The 18,988-nt window shown below is 39.3% G+C and overlaps 1 long non-coding RNA gene across 1 annotated transcript in view; it reads right to left on the reverse strand.

The window, feature by feature from the left end:
• Nucleotides 1-18,988, reverse strand: part of LOC307138419 — a 161,193-nt gene that overhangs the window by 111,371 nt on the left and 30,834 nt on the right. Inside the window, exon 3 of the long non-coding RNA XR_013818019.1 lies at nucleotides 5,841-5,921. This is a non-coding gene — a long non-coding RNA (uncharacterized lncRNA). The remainder of the gene's footprint in view (nucleotides 1-5,840; nucleotides 5,922-18,988) is intronic.

Here is an 18,988-nt window from a genome sequence, read left to right on the forward strand (position 1 = left end):
GGGTGATGTAGTCCTTGATGGAGTGACAGTCTGGAGTGGAGTGCCCTCAGGTGGTTCTCATGGGCACTCACACAGGACGAATTGTGACAGGTTTACACTTTAACCCCCCCAATGTTCAAACCAAAATACGCCCTTGACTGTATGTGTACACTTATTTCACTATTAGCCAGTAGAAAACCCCATATTGGTTTACTGCAACTAGTCTGTGAAAAAAGCATAAGATCATAACAAATAATGCATTTTATCAGGTGCGCACTAGGGATGGGCGATATCTTATCGTTTGCGATATACCGGTAAAAATTCTCCTCACGATAAGAATTTGTCTTCCCGCGATAATAACGATAAAGCCTAGTTGATGGCGCAACCCATCCGTACAGTGCCGTCTCTTGATGCCCTAAGCGTTATTACTTTATGATGGCCGCGGTGGCTGCGTTCGTCAATTTGTATAGCTGAACGGGGGTTGGGGAGAGAATTTTCTTGTGGTGCCCCCGCAGCACTCGGTCCCCTAAGCGCTGCGCAATGGGAGCGGCGGCACTGAATCCGCATCTCACGTGCAGATCGAAAACAACTATGGCGGAAGCTGCGGAAGAGTTCATAGCTAAACAAGGGGCTACCTGAGGGCAATCTGAACCTGTACATACAGATGTATTTTCACTCGCTGAGCACTTGGACTGAGCGCTTAAGAGATTCGCTCTGTCTCAATCGATCGGTAAAGCACACTTTTTCAGTTCACCTCAATGAATGCGCAGTGTAGCCTATTTGACGCACAGTTAACACTAGTGTGAGGCGCGCGACTGAGAGCGTTCAGTGTTTCCAACACACTCAAAGAGAGAGCGAGAGAGTCTTATACCACACAGAATTGACGTGCTACATGTAAACAGTGTTGGGCAAGTTACTTTTAAAAAGTAATTAGTTACAGTTACTAGTTACTTCTTCCAAAAAGTAACTAAATTAGTTACTCAGTTACAAATTTTAAAAGTAACTAGTTACTTAAGAAAGTAACTGTTGCGTTACTTTCAAGTAAAATTAAATTTTAAATGCTCAAATGTGACCCCACCTCTACCCCTCTTTAACGGACCTTAAAATACATGTGCATGTTCAATTATTTATGATAAATCTGAATATTATAATGAAATGGACACTTAATACAATACATTATTAACAGAAACATGAAACATATGTACACATCAAAAAATTTTTTTGCTGTGGGACAAAGTGAGACTAGCCTCCAATCAAATGCCATGTATGTAGATATTATGTTTATATAGTGGATCAATGCAAATAACACCATAGATGTTTTGGAACTTTTGATATTTATTGCCCCTCAACAGGCCACAACTGGGCAAAATTAAATTAAGCTTGTTAGGCAATATACCAAAAAGAATTAACAAATATATACACTCTTTGTAGTGCAAATAAAACAAAAATTACTGCAAAAATACTGTACTTCAAGTAGAACAGTGTAACAATTTTAGGTGCTTTCAATGTAACTGGAAAGTGCAATGTATAGCATACCGAAGGATATAAACAGGTAGGTAATACATAAAAAAAAAAAAAAACATCTCCATAAAAATAAATCTCGTACTCTGGCCATTGACAATCTTACTTCTCCTTCGGTAGTCATGGCCACTAATTTCGTGGAAGCATGCAACGTTGAAAGATGTTTGAGTAAGTTTGAATTACTTGACACTGACGTGGATAGGCACTTTAGCCCAGGGCATAATGTGCATTTCACGATTACATTCGTTCCTTTAATTTCTTGAAGGAAAAAGTAATGTCTATACTTCCATTTAGAGAAGGCTACTTTTGGATTATTTGGGCTCGTCGCCATACCTGTCTCTCGTTGACTGACTGGCTTGTGTTGTTCCTTCTTGTGTGTCCTGTCCTGTCTGACTATGCGTTATTATGATGAGTCGTTCGCAATTCATGAGCATTACTAATGATGGGTCGTTCGCGAATGACCGTTAGTGATGATGGATCGACTCGTTCGCGAATGAGCTTTTGATGGGTCGTTCGCGATTCGCGAATGAGCCGACTCTAAGAGCCGGCTCTTTTAGGTGAACGTCGCATACTAGCTGTGTCCCAATTCAAGGGCTGCATCCTTCAAAGGCCGCATTTGAAGGCCGATTGCGTCACTGCAGCGCGACGAAGGCTGTCCCAATTCGAAGAGGCCTTCAAATGCAGCCTGCCGTTCGTGTTGCCAAGTCCGCATCTTTTCAGCCGAATTAGGCTACTTTTAAGTTGTTTCCGCGGGTGAAAAATGATTTCCGCGGGTTTGTTTCTACCCCATAAGTACGATTTCGCCGCTCCAACACCCCCAAACGTACAACTCCAGTGGAGAATTTGGCCGCTCGATGGAGAAAATCGCATTGGCAGTTTTGGACTACTTTTGTTGCAGAGACTTGGCAACCCTACCCACCGTCCTTCTCCCCGGCCGCGAAGGATAGAACCAACCAGAACAAGTGGATCCTTCGCAGTGTATTCCTCTGCCCATCCCGCGGCCGAGGAATACACTTATAAATGTAAGTATTGTGTTTTTTCATTTACTCAAATAACCAATGAAACGTTTTAAAAGCCGGTGGTCTTTATTTCTGTGTTACCACTGCACGGCTTTATTCGTTACGTGATCTGATGTAATATTTCGTTTTGTTTTATGGATGAAGTTTTATGGATGACAGCTTTATTAAAATGAGGGCAGCAAATGAGTATTTATTTACCGGGCCGAAAAACTCGGCCAGTGTGGATTGGAATACGACCCATTTGTAGTATTTCCATAGGTTCTTGTGTAGGTAGGCTATAGGGAGGCTTTATCCTATACAAACCCCACAAAAAAAAGAATATAGAGTTTGAGTATCTATAAATATGATTTCTGGAGTATTTTGTATGTTTGTAGGCTACTGATGCATCATATTTTTTAATTTTCTTAAGATTGCACCCCTGCCTTGCAGGTTAAAAAAAAAATTACAACTTAAAAACAAACAAAGTATGCAAGTTAACAGACACATCTTTACTGAAATGTATTGTGCTGTTGTGTTTGTTATTGAGTGACATGTTTATTTCCTCTGCCTTAGTATTGAAAGTGTCCTGGGACAGGTGAGGAATTGGGAAACTTGGCCATGGTTTGTCTTCATGAATGAGGTGTTGGGACAACCCCACTGTCCTCATTGCCTCCATCCCTGAGGACACACCAGGGCCAAGTTCAGCAGAGGATGACCAAGATGAGGAGCAACTCCACCAAGAGGAAACGCGGTTTGAGCTGTTTTTGAGCAGAGGATGAGCTGATGGAGATACTGAGGGAGGACATGAAGAGACAGACAGAGGAGAGCAGGGAGAGAATGGACTGATTGTTTTCTCTTCTTGAGAGATTGTTGAGAACTAAAATTTTGGTTTTGTAAATTAAAATGTGTAAATTAAATATTATCGTTCTACATATTATTTTTGTAATGCAAGTTATAATTTGTAAATGAAATAAATAATTCTGTACATTTATGTCAATTCATTTGTAAATGAAACAATAAATTGTTCTATACATTTTTATTTACAGTACTTTTTACAACTATTTACATAAGTTACGTTTTAAGATTAGAAAAACAAAATACATTTTAAAATTAACAGTACATAAAACAGATGGAAGAAAATGTTTTTATGTAGTCTTTTATTGAGCTGGGCTGGGAGACCCTGGTGAAGCCTCTGTCAGCGGGACATCATCTGGGATCAGTGCATTTTCCACTGTCTGCCAACAGGTTTGCAGTGCTGACTTATTCGACAGCTGCCATGTAGCTAATATGTTTTCAGAAAGAGGGAAGAATAAATTAAATTACCTCACATCCTCAAATCAAACCATAAAATATTTTAACATGCATAACTGTTCTATGAGCTGAACTCTGACTGCAGAACAGCGGCCCTCCAAGACCAACGGTGCCTATCCCTCATCTAGAAGACATATTTATTTAAGACAGTGTATTTTATTTTTAGATTCTTTTTTAAACGATAACTAATAACGAAATCTAATAATCATGTGTAAAAAGTCAGTTTTTCATAAAACCACAATATTTGCCTCTGAGATGAAATTGAATACAAATCTGAGGTACTTCACAATTATACTCAAATACAGAGTAAATGCATTTCGTTACATTATTAGTAATATTTAGCAACTGTTGACAGCTGCTGTTGAAGAGAACTGAAATTAACATTTATACTGGACTTTAAAGTTATATTCAACTGCCTAAAAACAAAACCACTAGATATGTAGTAAACTATATAAAATCGTATGTTGGTAACATATTTAGTCAACATTTTATTTTTATCAGTACATACATTAGATTACTGGAGTAAATTGAAACACAATACTAGCATTTAAAAGTGTAATCTGGCAATTTCTCTTCAAAAATGTGACGTCGCGGCGCGCAATGAATTCTGGGGTAGGCAAGGCTGCGAAGCATCCATCCAACTATCCTTCATTTCATGGGAAAAGAAGGACGCATTTGCAGGCCGTATTTTGAAGGATCCTTCGAAGGACCTACGAATTGGGACAGCCTTCGTCGCGCCGCGGTGACGCAATCCGCTATACCTTCCACTGTAAACGAGTCTCGGTGCGTCCTTTGGAGGCCGCGTCGGCCGCGCACTTCAAAGGACACGGCCTTCAAAGGATGCAGCCCTTGAATTGGGACACAGCTAAGGTGAATTGCTCAATTGCTCAAAGTCATTTAAAGAGCCGTTTGTGAGCCAAAAGAGCCGGCTCTTTTCAGTGAGCTGAGTCAAAAGAGCCGAATGCCCATCACTACTATGCGTGCTTTCAAACACCTGCCCAACTCTACCTCTGATTGGCTTACAATTTAAATTGTACTCTACCTCAGCCAATCGTCAGAATGTATGCGCTTGTCTCGTGCTCTGCCCACTAACCAAGGAAGAACAGTAGAACTCGCTCAGAGATCTAGTTGGTCTGATGAAAAAAAAAATCCCATCATTGCATGTAAACAATATCCTTTGTTGTATTTTCCTGCAAAATAATGGCGTTTATTTGGAATTATTCAGCCTTTAATGATCAGGAAGAAAAGAATGCACAAACGGGAATCTCATTGGCTGGCGTGCACCTATTACTGTGCCTGTTTTGATTTCAGCAAATCAGTTTGAATGAGCGCTGACAACTTGATTAATATTCATGAACCCTGAAGCTCATTATTCCTTAGTGCAGTTTATTTTTATTAGTAGAAGATTTTGTGGTATTATTATCTTATCAACTACTGAAGTTCTATCATTAAATCATTATTTTCAACTTTTTTGTAATCTGAAGACATTTTTGGGATAATTACTTTTGCTGTTTCTGCTATTTTTACCACTGTTTGCACCATAAGTGTATGAATAAATACAGAATCGGTTTACTTGTAAAACTTGTCATTGATCTGAATTATTATTGTTTTTATTGTGTGATGTTTTTCAGCACAGTTGCACTATTTAAACATTACCTGCACTTTAACAGAAGACAATTATATCTGCAACTTTTCCATTTCTGAAAAGGCTGGTGTGGAAATAAATAAATAAATAAATAAATAAATAAATAAATAAATAAATAAATAAATAAATAAATAAATAAATAAATAAATAAATATATATGTGATACTACATTTATTGTCATTGATATCGTTATCGCAATAAATACTAGAAAATATCGGGATACATTTTTAAGTCCATATTGCCCATCCCTAGTGCGCACACTGTGAAACTGCAAGAGAGTGTATGAGCAGAGGGGGGAGTAAGACTGTATAGGTAGGTAACATGAACAAAATACCCATCAGACCCACGTCTCCTTGACCAATTCAGTACAAGTATCACAGACTCACCCTGCATGGTATCTGTTGACGTTGTGAAGAATCAGCTGTGTCGTTACTGTCTTGATGAGTTTGTGTGAAACAGAATCATACCTACAGTACAGAGCAGAAAAGAGAATGATTCTAGATTAGTTGTGTGATGGATGGGCCAGAAAGAGTTGTTAAATTCACCATGAAATCGAAATGGACAATTCTTATATATTTGATTAAATATTGCAGTATTTACCAGTATTATGATTTATCAGCACACTTCATTTGTTTTTCATTCATGTACCCTTGTAATCTTTAATCAAAAACTTCCCCTCCACATTATAGCATCGCTTTTCTGATGACATCATTACTGGTGCAAGGGCGAAACTACCTGTTACTCACATGAGATCGACCAATAGCAAACCACAACCATCTAATCAATTCTCCCTGGACAAAATCAAGTCATGTCCTAATTTTTTTTTCTGGTTCCAAAATCTGTTTCACTTGGATACATGTATCAACAGGGAAGAAACGATTAGCGCAACTTCCGCTTCATGCCGACAGTGACGGGTTTTTCGATTTTAGTGTGCACTTAGTTTTATGGGTGACCAAAAGATTCAGTAAACAAACACTGAAGGGATGAGCAGCGTTCTGCAGGACACTGTTAACAAGCTGAAGTCAAAGTCCTTTATGGTACCTCCAAAGGGCAATACTACTGCTCAAACTGTGGAAACAAGTGTCTAAAATGTTCTGTTATGTTTAAAGGGACTCCAAAATGAGCAGATGATTCACAGCCATACAATTGAGATGAAGATAAATGACCTCTTCAATCTCAACTAATTAAAACCCGGGCCTACAGGAGGGAGACGTCCACATCCAATCTAAATGTCAAGCTGGGCCCAGAGGAGCCTCTTTAACTTCATCAGAGAGGGCTCAAGTGACCACTGCTGGGTATCCATGTACCTCTACAGTATGATCGCTCCACAATAACAGGGTGTCGCATTCAGGGACGCAGGCAAGCGGAATTAAACACCCAGTACATTTTAATGAAGCACTCAAAGAGAATAAAGGTCATCTCTGTACACCTTTGCTCCTGTTCATTTTCAATAGCTCTCTGTTTCTCCCTCTCCCTCTTGACGTCTCTTACTTATTGAAAAAGTGGCTTAATGGTCTATCAAATGAGGCATGCAAGAATCTCAGGGCTTCATTAGACCTAATCCAGTGTATGTCTAGCTCCACACAGACCAGAGCTGCTCTCTGTGGACACATGCAAGACACTGTAGAAGTTACCTTGACCATCTGATCTGAGCTAAGTTGGGCTGCTTCTTTGAACTAAAACAATGGAGACATACTCTAACCTTAAGAACATAAAGCTTATTCAGTCCAATCAAACCATTAATAGACAGTAAACTGCATGAATAGGGTAATTCTACTGTCATGCTTTTATTATGTCAAGGCAAGGCAAGTTTGAAGTCAACATGAATAGGGCCCTATAAAATCTTTATTTTTTTTATTCCATTCATATTTTTCTGGATTCCGTTGTAATGGTTTAATTTCATTTTACTGATTTCGTTAGATTTTAATTAATCAAAAAGCATATCTAATCAAATGAATTTATGAAGTTAAAACAAATGTTTTCAATAATATGATTTATTTTAATTTTTTCAGAAATTCTATGTTGCCTGTTTTAATTTTATTTCTGGACTTATGATTAAATACAAATTTACTATCAAATAATGTGGCAATCAAATGAAGGCATGCATATATATACACACACATACATATACATATATATATATATATATATATATATACATACAGAGAGGAAAATAAGTATTTAAACACCCTGCTATTTTGCAAGTTCTCCCACTCCAAATCATGGAGGGGTCTGAAATTGTCATCATTGGTGCATGTCCACTGTGAGAGACATAATCAAAAAAAAATTCCAGAAATCACAATGTATGATTTTTTTAACTATTTATTTGTATGATACAGCTGCAAATAAGTATTTGAACACCTGAGAAAATCAATGTTAATATTTGGTACAGTAGCCTTTTTTTGCAATTATAGAGGTCAAACGTTTCCTGTAGTTTTTCACCAGGTTTGCACACACTGCAGGAGGGATTTTGGCCCACTCCTCCACACAAATCTTCTCTAGATCAGTCAGGTTTCTGGCCTGTCGCTGAGAAACACGGAGTTTGAGCTCCCTCCAAAGATTCTCTATTGGGTTTAGGTCTGGAGACTGGCTAGGCCACGCCAGAACCTTGATATGCTTCTTACAGAGCCACTCCTTGGTTATCCTGGCTGTGTGCTTCGGGTCATTGTCATGTTGGAAGACCCAGCCTCGACCCATTTTCAATGCTCTAACTGAGGGAAGGAGGTTGTTCCCCAAAATCTCGCAATACATGGCCCCGGTCATCCTCTCCTTAATACAGTGCAGTCGCCCTGTCCCATGTGCAGAAAAATACCCCCAAAGCATGATGCTACCACCCCCATGCTTCACAGTAGGGATGGTGTTCTTGGGATGGTACTCATCATTCTTCTTCCTCCAAACACATTTAGTGGAATTATGACCAAAAAGTTCTATTTTGGTCTCATCTGACCACATGACTTTCTCCCATGACTCCTCTGGATCATCCAAATGGACATTGGCAAACTTAAGACGGGCCTGGACATGTGCTGGTTTAAGCAGGGGAACCTTCTGTGCCATGCATGATTTCAAACCATGACGTCTTAGTGTATTATCAACAGTAACCTTGGAAACGGTGGTCCCAGCTCTTTTCAGGTCATTGACCAGCTCCTCCCGTGTAGTTCTGGGCTGATTTCTCACCTTTCTTAGGATCATTGAGACCCCACCAGGTGAGATCTTGCATGGAGCCCCAGTCCGAGGGAGATTGACAGTCATATTTAGCTTCTTCCATTTTCTAATGATTGCTCCAACAGTGGACCTTTTTTCACCAAGCTGCTTGGCAATTTCCCCGTCCCCCGTATATATATATATATATATATATATATATATATATATATATATATATATATATATATATATATATATATATATATATATATATATATATATATATGTATATATACACACACACACGCACATGAGGAATCATCAGAACAGCTGAAGTGAATAACACTGATTATCACTTCATCACAGGACCTGTTAATGGGTGGGATATATTAGGCGGCAAGTGAACATTTTGCCCTCAAAGTTGATGTGTTAGAAGCAGGAAAAATGGGCAAGCGTAAGGATTTGAGCGAGTTTGAAAAGGGCATAATTGTGATGGCTAGATGACTTGATCAGAGCATCTCCAAAACTGCAGCTCCAAAACTGGGGTGTTCTCGGTCTGCAGTGGTCAGTATCTATCAAAAGTGGTCCAAGGAAGGAACAGTGGTGAACCGGCGACAGGGTCAGGCTCATTGATGCACGTGGGGAGCGAAGGCTGGCCCGCGTGGTCTGATCAAACAGACGAGCAAATTGCTCAAGAAGTTGATGCTGGTTCTGATAGAAAGGTGTCAGAATACACAGTGCTTCACAGTTTGTTGCATATTGGGCTGCATAGCCGCAATATAGTCAGGGTGCCAATGCTGACCCCTGTCCACTGCCGAAAGTGCCAACAGTGGGCACGTGAGCATCAGAACTGGATCGCAGAGCAATGGAAGAAGGTGGCCTGGTCTGATGAATCACGTTTTCCTTTACATCAGGTGGATGGCCAGGTGCGTGTGTGCTTACCTGGGGAACACATGTCACCAGGATGCACTATGGGAAGAAGGCAAGCCGGCAAAGGCAGTGTGATGCTTTGGGCAATGTTCTGACCTTGCCATCCATGTGGATGTTACATTGACACATACCACCTAAACATTGTTTCAGACCATGTACACCCTTTCATGAAGACGGTATTCCCTGGTGGCTGTGGCCTCTTTCAGCAGGATAATGTGCCCTACCACAAAGCAAAAATGGTTCTGGAATGGTTTGAGGAGCACAACAACGAGTTTGAGGTGTTGACTTGGCCTCCAAATCCCAGATCTCAATCCAATCGAGCATCTGCGGGATGTGCTGAACAAATAAGTCTGATTCATGGAGTAGTAATAATATTTGACAGGAAATTGTTCATGCATATAATGTAGGTTAGCCAGTCATTTAATAAGTCTTAAAGGATAAGTTCACTTCAAAATTAAAGGTCCCGTTTTTCGTGTTTTTTTGAAGCTTTGATTGTGTTTACAGTGTGCAATATAACATGTGTTCATGTTTCGCGTGTAAAAAAACACTGTATTTTTCACACAATTTACTTATCTGTATACCGCTGTTTTCACTGTCCTCAAAACGGCTTGAAAGATTTCCCTGTTCTATGAAGTCCCTCCTTCAGAAACACGTAACGAGTTCTGATTGTGCCAGCGGTTCCCGTGTTGTGATTCGACAGCAGCTTAGCGCACGCAGAGCGCACGTTACCGGAAAGTTCACGCCTCTCACCATAACGGGGATGCATGCGCTCAATGATCTCTAAGTACAGCGTCCCTGGGAAAGCCAAACAAAGGTGACTTGACTCCGGGATGAAAATAACAGCGTCTCGACGACATGGCAACAAACAAACTATACGAACGCAACCGAACGCAACACTTCCTATTCTCCACGCGGGAGCAACAAAACCACGCCCCCTTTTTCGCGTATTCTTGTGGGCGGAGGTTAGTCGACAAACTGCTCTACTGTCGTAATTAAAGCAGGAAATACCAGGATGTAGTCCAAACCGGCCGTTCGCTGTAGGCTTTGAAAGGGAACTTCTGTTAAATAAAATATCTCGCTTGGCATTGAACTTTGAGCTTTATAATTTTACAGGTATTATAAATGCTCTAACAGCAACATTACACACTAACTAAAGTTTGAAAAATGGGATCACGAAGAACAGGACCTTTAACATTTCATGATAATTTACTCACCCCCATCTCATCCAAGATGTTCATGTCTTTCTTTCTTTAGTCGAAAATAAATAGTTTTTTGAGGAAAACATTCCAGGATTTTTTTTCGGACGTCATATGCCGTGAAGAAGAACAACACCGAAGTTGCGCATTTGAGGTTAAAAAGTATATAAATGTTTTTTTCTTTAGAAAATGACAGATGGTTTCGCTAGATAAGACCCTATTCCTCATTCCACCTATTCCCGCAGAGCCTCTGAAGCCCTTTGAAACTGCATCGATTTGGACCTTCAACCCGTTGTTTGCAATTGGAAATCATTATGTGGAGAAAAATCCTGGAATGTTTTCCTTAAAAAACTATTTATTTTCGACTGAAGAAAGAAAGACATGAACATCTTGGATGAGATGGGGGTAAAATTATAAGAAATTTTAGGTGAAACATCTGAGACAAAATCTGAGAATGTGAATTTAGGTCGGCATAGATCAGCATAAACCAACTTTTCTCCAAAACATTACTAAAGCTCAATTAATCAATAAGTAAACAGAGTAATAAAAAAGTCAGAAAGAAAGCCGCCCCTCTGTGGCCTGACTTACATTGATCATACTAAACAGTTAGTTAAAGCAAATAATAAATAGCCTTTAAAATGAGATTCACTGGGTGGTTCAGCCCTGGTGTAAATTGAGCTTTACCCTTATCGTCATGGAATATCATTCATTCCATCCTATTTCAAGGTCCATTTATGATTCAGACACCAGATCTGATAGAAAAATGAATTCTGTTCTCAGATGGGGCCCATTACCTCAGTAAAGCCTCACGTGTCACATGCAAATGAAATATGAGTGCTGTTTGTGATTGAGTTAATTACTGACGGAGAGGCTTTATGAAGTTGAGCTCAATATGCCTCATCAGCATCCTGTAATCTGTGTTCAACCACAGGATCCGACCACCATCAGGCTTTGGCGTGTTATTCACATCATCACGAGAGGTGTGACTCATGCATGTAGGCAGGCTGTCTGAAAGCTTGTTTACAGCATTCCTCCCATCATTTTCTGAGCCTCAGAGAGACAGCAAATTCTTTAAAGTTCAGGAGTGCAAACAGCCCTTTGCCTCTTCTCTGCACAGGGGGTCACGCTTTGAAAACAAGCCACAGATCTCCTCAGATGGTGACAAGATGCTTACAGAAAGAATAAAGCAGACTGCCATTTCTGACATGACACGGACACACAAATCTGGCTGATATAAGTCTCAGCCATCTGTGGTTTTGCTGATTACAGGGCCTCCATATCAATAAAAGTGAGCAGTGGCTTCAAACTTTCTGAATGCAGATCACAGCACGGTTAGTTCTAAAGGCATGTGAAACCATTTCACATGAAAATAATGGGCTGGTCATGCAATAAGAGCCCAACAATCCATACGAGAGACTCTGTGTTTGACTTCCATTACTGTCTAACACCGTTTGAAGACAATGACCACGAAGGAGCGAGAAAGAGAGCTTTACTCTGATCCACAATCACACCATTGTCCATTTGCTTCTACATAGACTGCAAAGAGAGATTATAAATGACATATTTTTGCCTAATATCTCTCACATCATTCTTTATGAATATCTGAGATTTGAATACTTGGTTAATACCATTAGTCATACACACACACACACACACACACAAAAATTTTTGTATTGCACTTTTGTTGTATTGAAAAGCTTAATTAATTTTAGTTAGTTGAAGTTTCCTATACTGCAGATTATTTTTAGTTTACATGTGATGTTCTTGGAACCGTCTGCATTGTGTAGTCTGTCCTAAATAAATGTATAGTCTGTTTCAAACAGATTCTGGCCAGGTTCAACAATGCGGTTGAAGTTTTGGTTTGATGGAGAAATTCACAGTGAATTGAGGGAAAATATGCGTTTCCTTAAAGGTTTTCCTGGAGAGGAGTGAAATGGAAACTCTTTCCAATTCTAATCAAATCTATTTTTGTTAGCATAACCTTTTCATTTTACACATCAGTACACATCACTGGCAATAAAACAATTACAAAAAAATGTCATTAGTATGGGAACATGGGATCAGGGCTTTAGAAAATAGCTAAAGAGGGTGACTAACTGGAACAGTCATTGAAGTCACACGTTTCAGATCACAAAGAACCACAAGAAACAGACCCCCCAGAAGATCACTTGGAGACTCAGCCAAAACAGCAGTGCTGACACACACATTAAATGGATCATTCACTTGAAAATGATCATTCTGTCATCATTTACTCACCCTCATATCATTCAAATCTTCCTTCAAAATATCTTATTTTGTCTTTTACAGGAGAAAGAAAGTCTTGCAGGTTTGGAACAACATGAGGGGGAGTAAATGATGACAGAATTATCTGTTTCTTTAAAAGCAGCTTCAAATCAAAATGCATGTATAAATAAAAAAGATAATTGGAGCATGTTGGACAGGAAAATACTATTTCAGTATTTCTACTTTCATATTTAATAAATGTGTTACTTGGCATTTCTTTGTGATTATTTGCGAAATTTACTTACATCATTTTATTTTATTTTTTCCCCTGTGCAGCTTGTAGAAAACATTTGCTTTAGATTATACATAAATCAATGTGTGGGAAAATGCAAAGACGTTTTCTGCATTCTCAGGCTATATTACTGAACTAATGAGGTAGATTGGTGTGATCATAAAGGTTTCTACTCATCCGACTACATCTTAACCTTTCATGCTGAGAGCTTAAAGCTCATAACTGGATCATCACACACATTTATAGTAACACATTTCTGCAACAATATTGAAAAGTCACAGAACAAGAACAAGACACGAAGCGCTACGTCTCTGAAATCTACTCAGTGTGCAGTAATGTGTTTCTTCCCTGAGAGAATGAGCAGGTCCCTCCATGTAAAAGCTGCGCTTTCTGGCATTGCCACCTCTTAAATTACTCTTCCAAGCTCCTGCAGGAATTTAATAGCTACCTGTGGCTTAAATTCCAATCGCTACAGGGAGTCCTGACAGAGCGAGTATAACCTCACCCAACACACACACAGTCATCCTACCACAGCAGGAGAGAGATAGAGAGAGAGAACTGGAGAAAGACCAATAAAGAGAAGTGAGGCATTCATTAAAAGTCATGTAACAGAGGGTGGGACTCAATGATCACTATATTCATTAAAAGGTCTGTTTGATTAACACAAGAGACATCATGTGATTTTCATCATGTTTGTGGTGTAGAGTGGCAGAGATGGGTGAGAGATCTTTGTAAAAGTACACTAGAAACTAGTTTCACCACTGCATGAACATTGTATTCTAAGTCATCACTGTGCCATGTTTAGGTTTTAACAGAGGAATTAAAGTGTAAAGTGCTTATATATAATTATATGTCTCACATTTCTGCTTTTAAATCCTAAAAAAGCAACTGAACTCAGCTTAACTTGTACTAAACCCAGAATATTGCTTTTTAAGCTAATTATAATAACTATAGACTAGCAATAAAATACAAAACCACGCAATTACCTAGCAAAATTGCAACATTCAGGGCCATGCAAAGGCAAACTAGATGGTACATGCTAAGTACATTTAAAGAAGCTGATTTTTAAAATATTAGAAAGACACAGATCCGAAATTACAACTGATAATAATTCCTACATGAAAATCCTAACTATGTGGATTCCTATGTGGAATTGATTAAATTTTTCCTGTGAAAATTAGCTGAATAACATGAATGTTACCCCACTTTAAAGGGTTAGTTCACCCAAAAATTCATGTCAAAAATCAAAAATTATGTCATTAATTACTCACCCTCATGACGTTCGACACCCGTAAGACCTCCGTTCATCTTCGGAACACAAATGAAGATATTTTTGTTGAAAGCTGATGGCTGAGAAAGGCCTGAGATTCTCGCGCATGCGACGTGGTGCTTCGTGAGTTCACGGCAGAGGCCAAAACGGAAAACAAGGACATGTTGAATAAAGTCGTTATTTTAATTTTTTTTCGCGCACAAAAACTATTGACGTCGCTTCGTAAGATTATTGTAGAGCCACTGTAGTGAGATGGACTTTGTAACGACGTTTTTAGTGCCTTTTATGGGTCTTGTGAGTGTGAATGTACTGAATGCCAATGGAGGCCTATCTGAGGCCTTTCTCAGCCATCAGCTTTCAACAAAAATATCTTCATTTGTGTTCCGAAGATGAACGGAGGTCTTACGGGTGTCGAATGACATGAGGGTGAGTAATTAATGACATAATTTTCATTTTTGGGTGAACTAACCCTTTAAGCATGCACACTGACTTAAAGGCAAAGGAAATGAACAAGCTTGAACATTCAAGTTCTTATGCAAAAAGAATGAACCACAGGCCTCGTGTGCATGAAAATTCAGGACCTGAGATTTTAAGACATTGTTGAAGGCAAAAAAAAACAAAAAACAACAGTATTTAGATGAAATCGCACACATCAGTCCTCCCAGTCAGTGGACCGCGTAGTAAATTAAAATGTTTTTAAAAATGTGCACATGCTTTCATTCACTCACACTACACAAATACTAACATGGGGCTGAGCTCATGTATAAATCCTTGCATTCACTGTGACGGCCTACGACACTACACCAGGCTAAGTGGCGAGCGATGACTTCTTTAACCAGGTATGCTGGGTGGTGCGTCATGTCAAAAAAAATAAAAAATGTGACTGGTGCATATATGTTGGATGGGTTTATCGAGACGCTCGTGCTCGCTCTAGACTGAGTTAGCTACTCAGTTGCTTACTCTCATGACACATAGCAACACAGCTAAAAGTATTTCTAATATGTTGGACCTTTTATTGGAAGTAGCCTACATTTACCTGTTGAGCCATGCTTTCACAAGCACCCATAAGCACCCTGTGTTTGTGATAGTGATGGAGCATTTGAAACACTGCTTCATGAAGCTTCAAAACCTTTACAAATCTTTCGAATCAGTGGTTCAGAGTGTGTTTCAAACTGCCAAAGTCACATGATTTCAGTAAATGAGGCTTTGTTACGTCATAACTGGTTCAAAACCTTTCAATATAATATTTGTTTGTTTATTATAAATAAAATACAAGTAAAATATAAATGAAATACTATGTTAATAGTTTCAGTTATATCTTTTTTCCCATTTGATTTAATCAGTATCTATTACATTGTAATTTTTGGTGATCGAGATCTGGCAGCAACAGCACATTTTTCCGCTTGGGCGAACCAGTCGCGGACAGCTTTCTATGCACATGAAATTGTCCATATGCCAGCAAACCAATAAGAATGCAGGACAATGATGGTGATACATAACAACAGAGCGTAGGCACCAAAGCTGTTGTGGATCCACTTAACTGAAACTCTCTGTAACTGGCAATTTGAAGAACATTACCATTGTTTGGCAAATAAATAAATTATGGACAGTTACATAAGCATTACCAAAATTTTATCATGTAATCTTTATGGTACACCTCAAACAAGGGTATTTATAATCATTTATTGTATTAATTAGTCTGCAACGAGTAATTAGTGTTAACGAGTCCACATATTGCTTGGGTATGCAGGCCCTAACATTACCACATGGAGAGAGAAACAGGAGAGGTGGTCCATTTCCGCTGACAGGGCCTCTATAATCGTAGTTCTGTGATGATATAAATTGTGCCCAGTGTGCCAAATATCCATCAGCTACACCCAGTAGTTATGGGCTCCAATTCATAACCAGGGCACTAAGCTCTCATAACATCAGAACTGGCACAGAGTCCAACAGATCTCAGATTTAAGACTACACTGGACTGTCTCACAACTAAATCATCTGGAAAGCTGTAAAAGAGTGCTGACTTCATGCAGGCTTTGCATTAAGTCAGCTCGGACCACAGGGGTTCGCGAGGTGGGAAGGATACAGCAGCAGATCCAGATGACTCTGAAACACAGACAAAGACTAGAGGCAATATCCGGCCTCTCAGGGAAAAAGTATATCCGTGCGGTGGTCTATAAACACAGCAATAAATCAGCAGGATCTTATCAAAGCTGTGCTGATGATGATCTGGGCTGTTATACACAGGCACTTACAGATCCAATTATTCTCATCAAACAAGCGGCGTCACTTTCAAGTCAGCACACGGTAGCTTTTATGACAGATAAAGTAGTAAATGCATTTCTTATGAAGTGTCCTATTAATTTCACCACTATTTCTTTGAACTTTCATGCTTTTCTGTGGTATGGAATCAAGCAGATCATCTTTCAGATTTATTTCATCCAACCCATAGTTTGTGAACGGATCAGTAGCAGAACAAGTTGAAGTAAGTGATGGAGCAGCTCGGAAAGGTTAAATCAATTAAAAACATGAATCACTGCATTAGGGCAGATGCTGAGAAGCAGAACGCATGTTTAGAGGACAGACCGGTCTTGTTGTGAGATCAGTGGCTGCCTAGCTAACAAAAATGTTATGAAAGCTTTATTTCTGAAGTTCTCTTTTAATAATTTAAAACCGAAAAAGTTGTTTTTAAATGTTAGACGAATATTCAACTAAAAATGTTTAAGAAGAAAAAAAAAAACTTTCCATGAAATGATGTAGGGGAGAGTGGGGTGATTTGTGTGGGGGGTGGGGGTGGGGTAGTTCCACCCAGTGTTTCTGGAAAACCATAGAAGAAATTGGTCAAGTGACCGCATAATTTTGAAAAGCCATCCATTTTACTCCAAAGACGAGAGACACATGGCATGAGAGGTAAGCACATTTTACCGTTTTTTTTCCCCCTTTCAAAGTAAAATTTCTATGATCAAGGTTTTTTGATTGTAGAGTCTGAACAATTATAGACAAGTTTGAAAACACACATGCTTTAGTGCTTTAGCAGGCTACACAATGAGTCTATACAGTTAGCATGATGTTAACTCTTAACTGCTGGATCATGCTAGTTTTTCAAACTAGTGGGTCTGGGGTGATTTGTGCCAAAGGGCCTGGGTTAAGTTGTGCCAAAGTTGTAAGAAGTCTATGGATGGAAAGCCCATCTTTACATTTGAAGAAAATTATGAAGGAGTCATCCCTAGAGGTGATGTGTTTAAGAAACTACCCACACCCCAAAAACTTGGTGGTACAGACAGAAGGGAGCAGAAGTTTATATTCCCCTGCAGCATTGACAAGTGGGATGTTAAGTAGGCAAGATACAGACCACCTAGACCTATAATCTGGAGAAGTGAGGAGATGGGCATGCCTCATCAGTGTTTGACTTACATGCCATTTGTTTAATTTAGCTAACACTGATTTCAGTTTTGAGTTTGCACTATGTTATTAAAGAGAAGTTTATTCAGTTTTTAAGTGGCCTAAGTCACAATAGGATGTTTAGAAATTAGCCTAGTCACTTTATTCTTATATGTTACATAATCGACTGACAGCGTTCTATGGATGTCAACAGGCATCTATTGTCAAAGCCTTTTTGCCTGAAATGATTCACAAATATCATATATTGAGTATTTAAGTTGTGTGTGTGTGTGTGTGTTATATTGGTGAAAAAATAACAACTAGTTTCAACTTTCAATGCATCAACTCACTCGTTTATTTTTCCGGAACCCACACAACAGCGCGCACCTACAGTGGCCTCACAGTGTCAGAATGTGCAACGTAAAACAGGCATCCTCAATAGCAGAACTAGAACTGTATGTATATGTATGTATGTATGTATGTATGTATGTATATATATATATATGTATTACGTGAACACAACAGTGTGTTTTCCCAAAAACTACAAAATATGACTTATTCCAACAGTTTAACAGGGTGACAATATCTAAATAAACCTTAAATTAGTAATGTTGTATTGAATTTGTCTTGCTTTCATATAGCATTACAGTTCATAACATTAAAATGTTTTACTTCAGAAATCACTGGCACAATTTGGCAAACTGGCACCCCAACGTATTCTCCCCAAAGGCACAACTTACCCCTTTGTGCTCTGCATTTCCCCCATCCAAGTGCACACAGAGCAGAGGTTTGAGCACACACACTTACCGTGAACACACACCCTGAGCAGTGGGCAGACATTTTTTGCTGCGCGCCCAGGGAACGACTGGGGATTAGGTGCCTTGCTCAAGGGTAATGAGAGTGGAAGAGAGTGCTGTTCATTCACTCCTCCCACCTACACCTATGGTACTGAGACTCAAACCCGCGACCTTTACGTTACAAGTCCGACTCTCTAACCATTAGACCACAACTGCCCCCTGAGATTTTACTCCGATAGTCATCAGGGTTTTGCCTGAACAGTTGTCAATACTACATCTTCGTTGATGTTTAGTGCCTTCATTG

Source organism: Gobio gobio (genome assembly GCF_949357685.1).
Source record: "Gobio gobio genome assembly, chromosome: 15".
Classification (NCBI taxonomy): Eukaryota; Metazoa; Chordata; class Actinopteri; order Cypriniformes; family Gobionidae; genus Gobio; species Gobio gobio.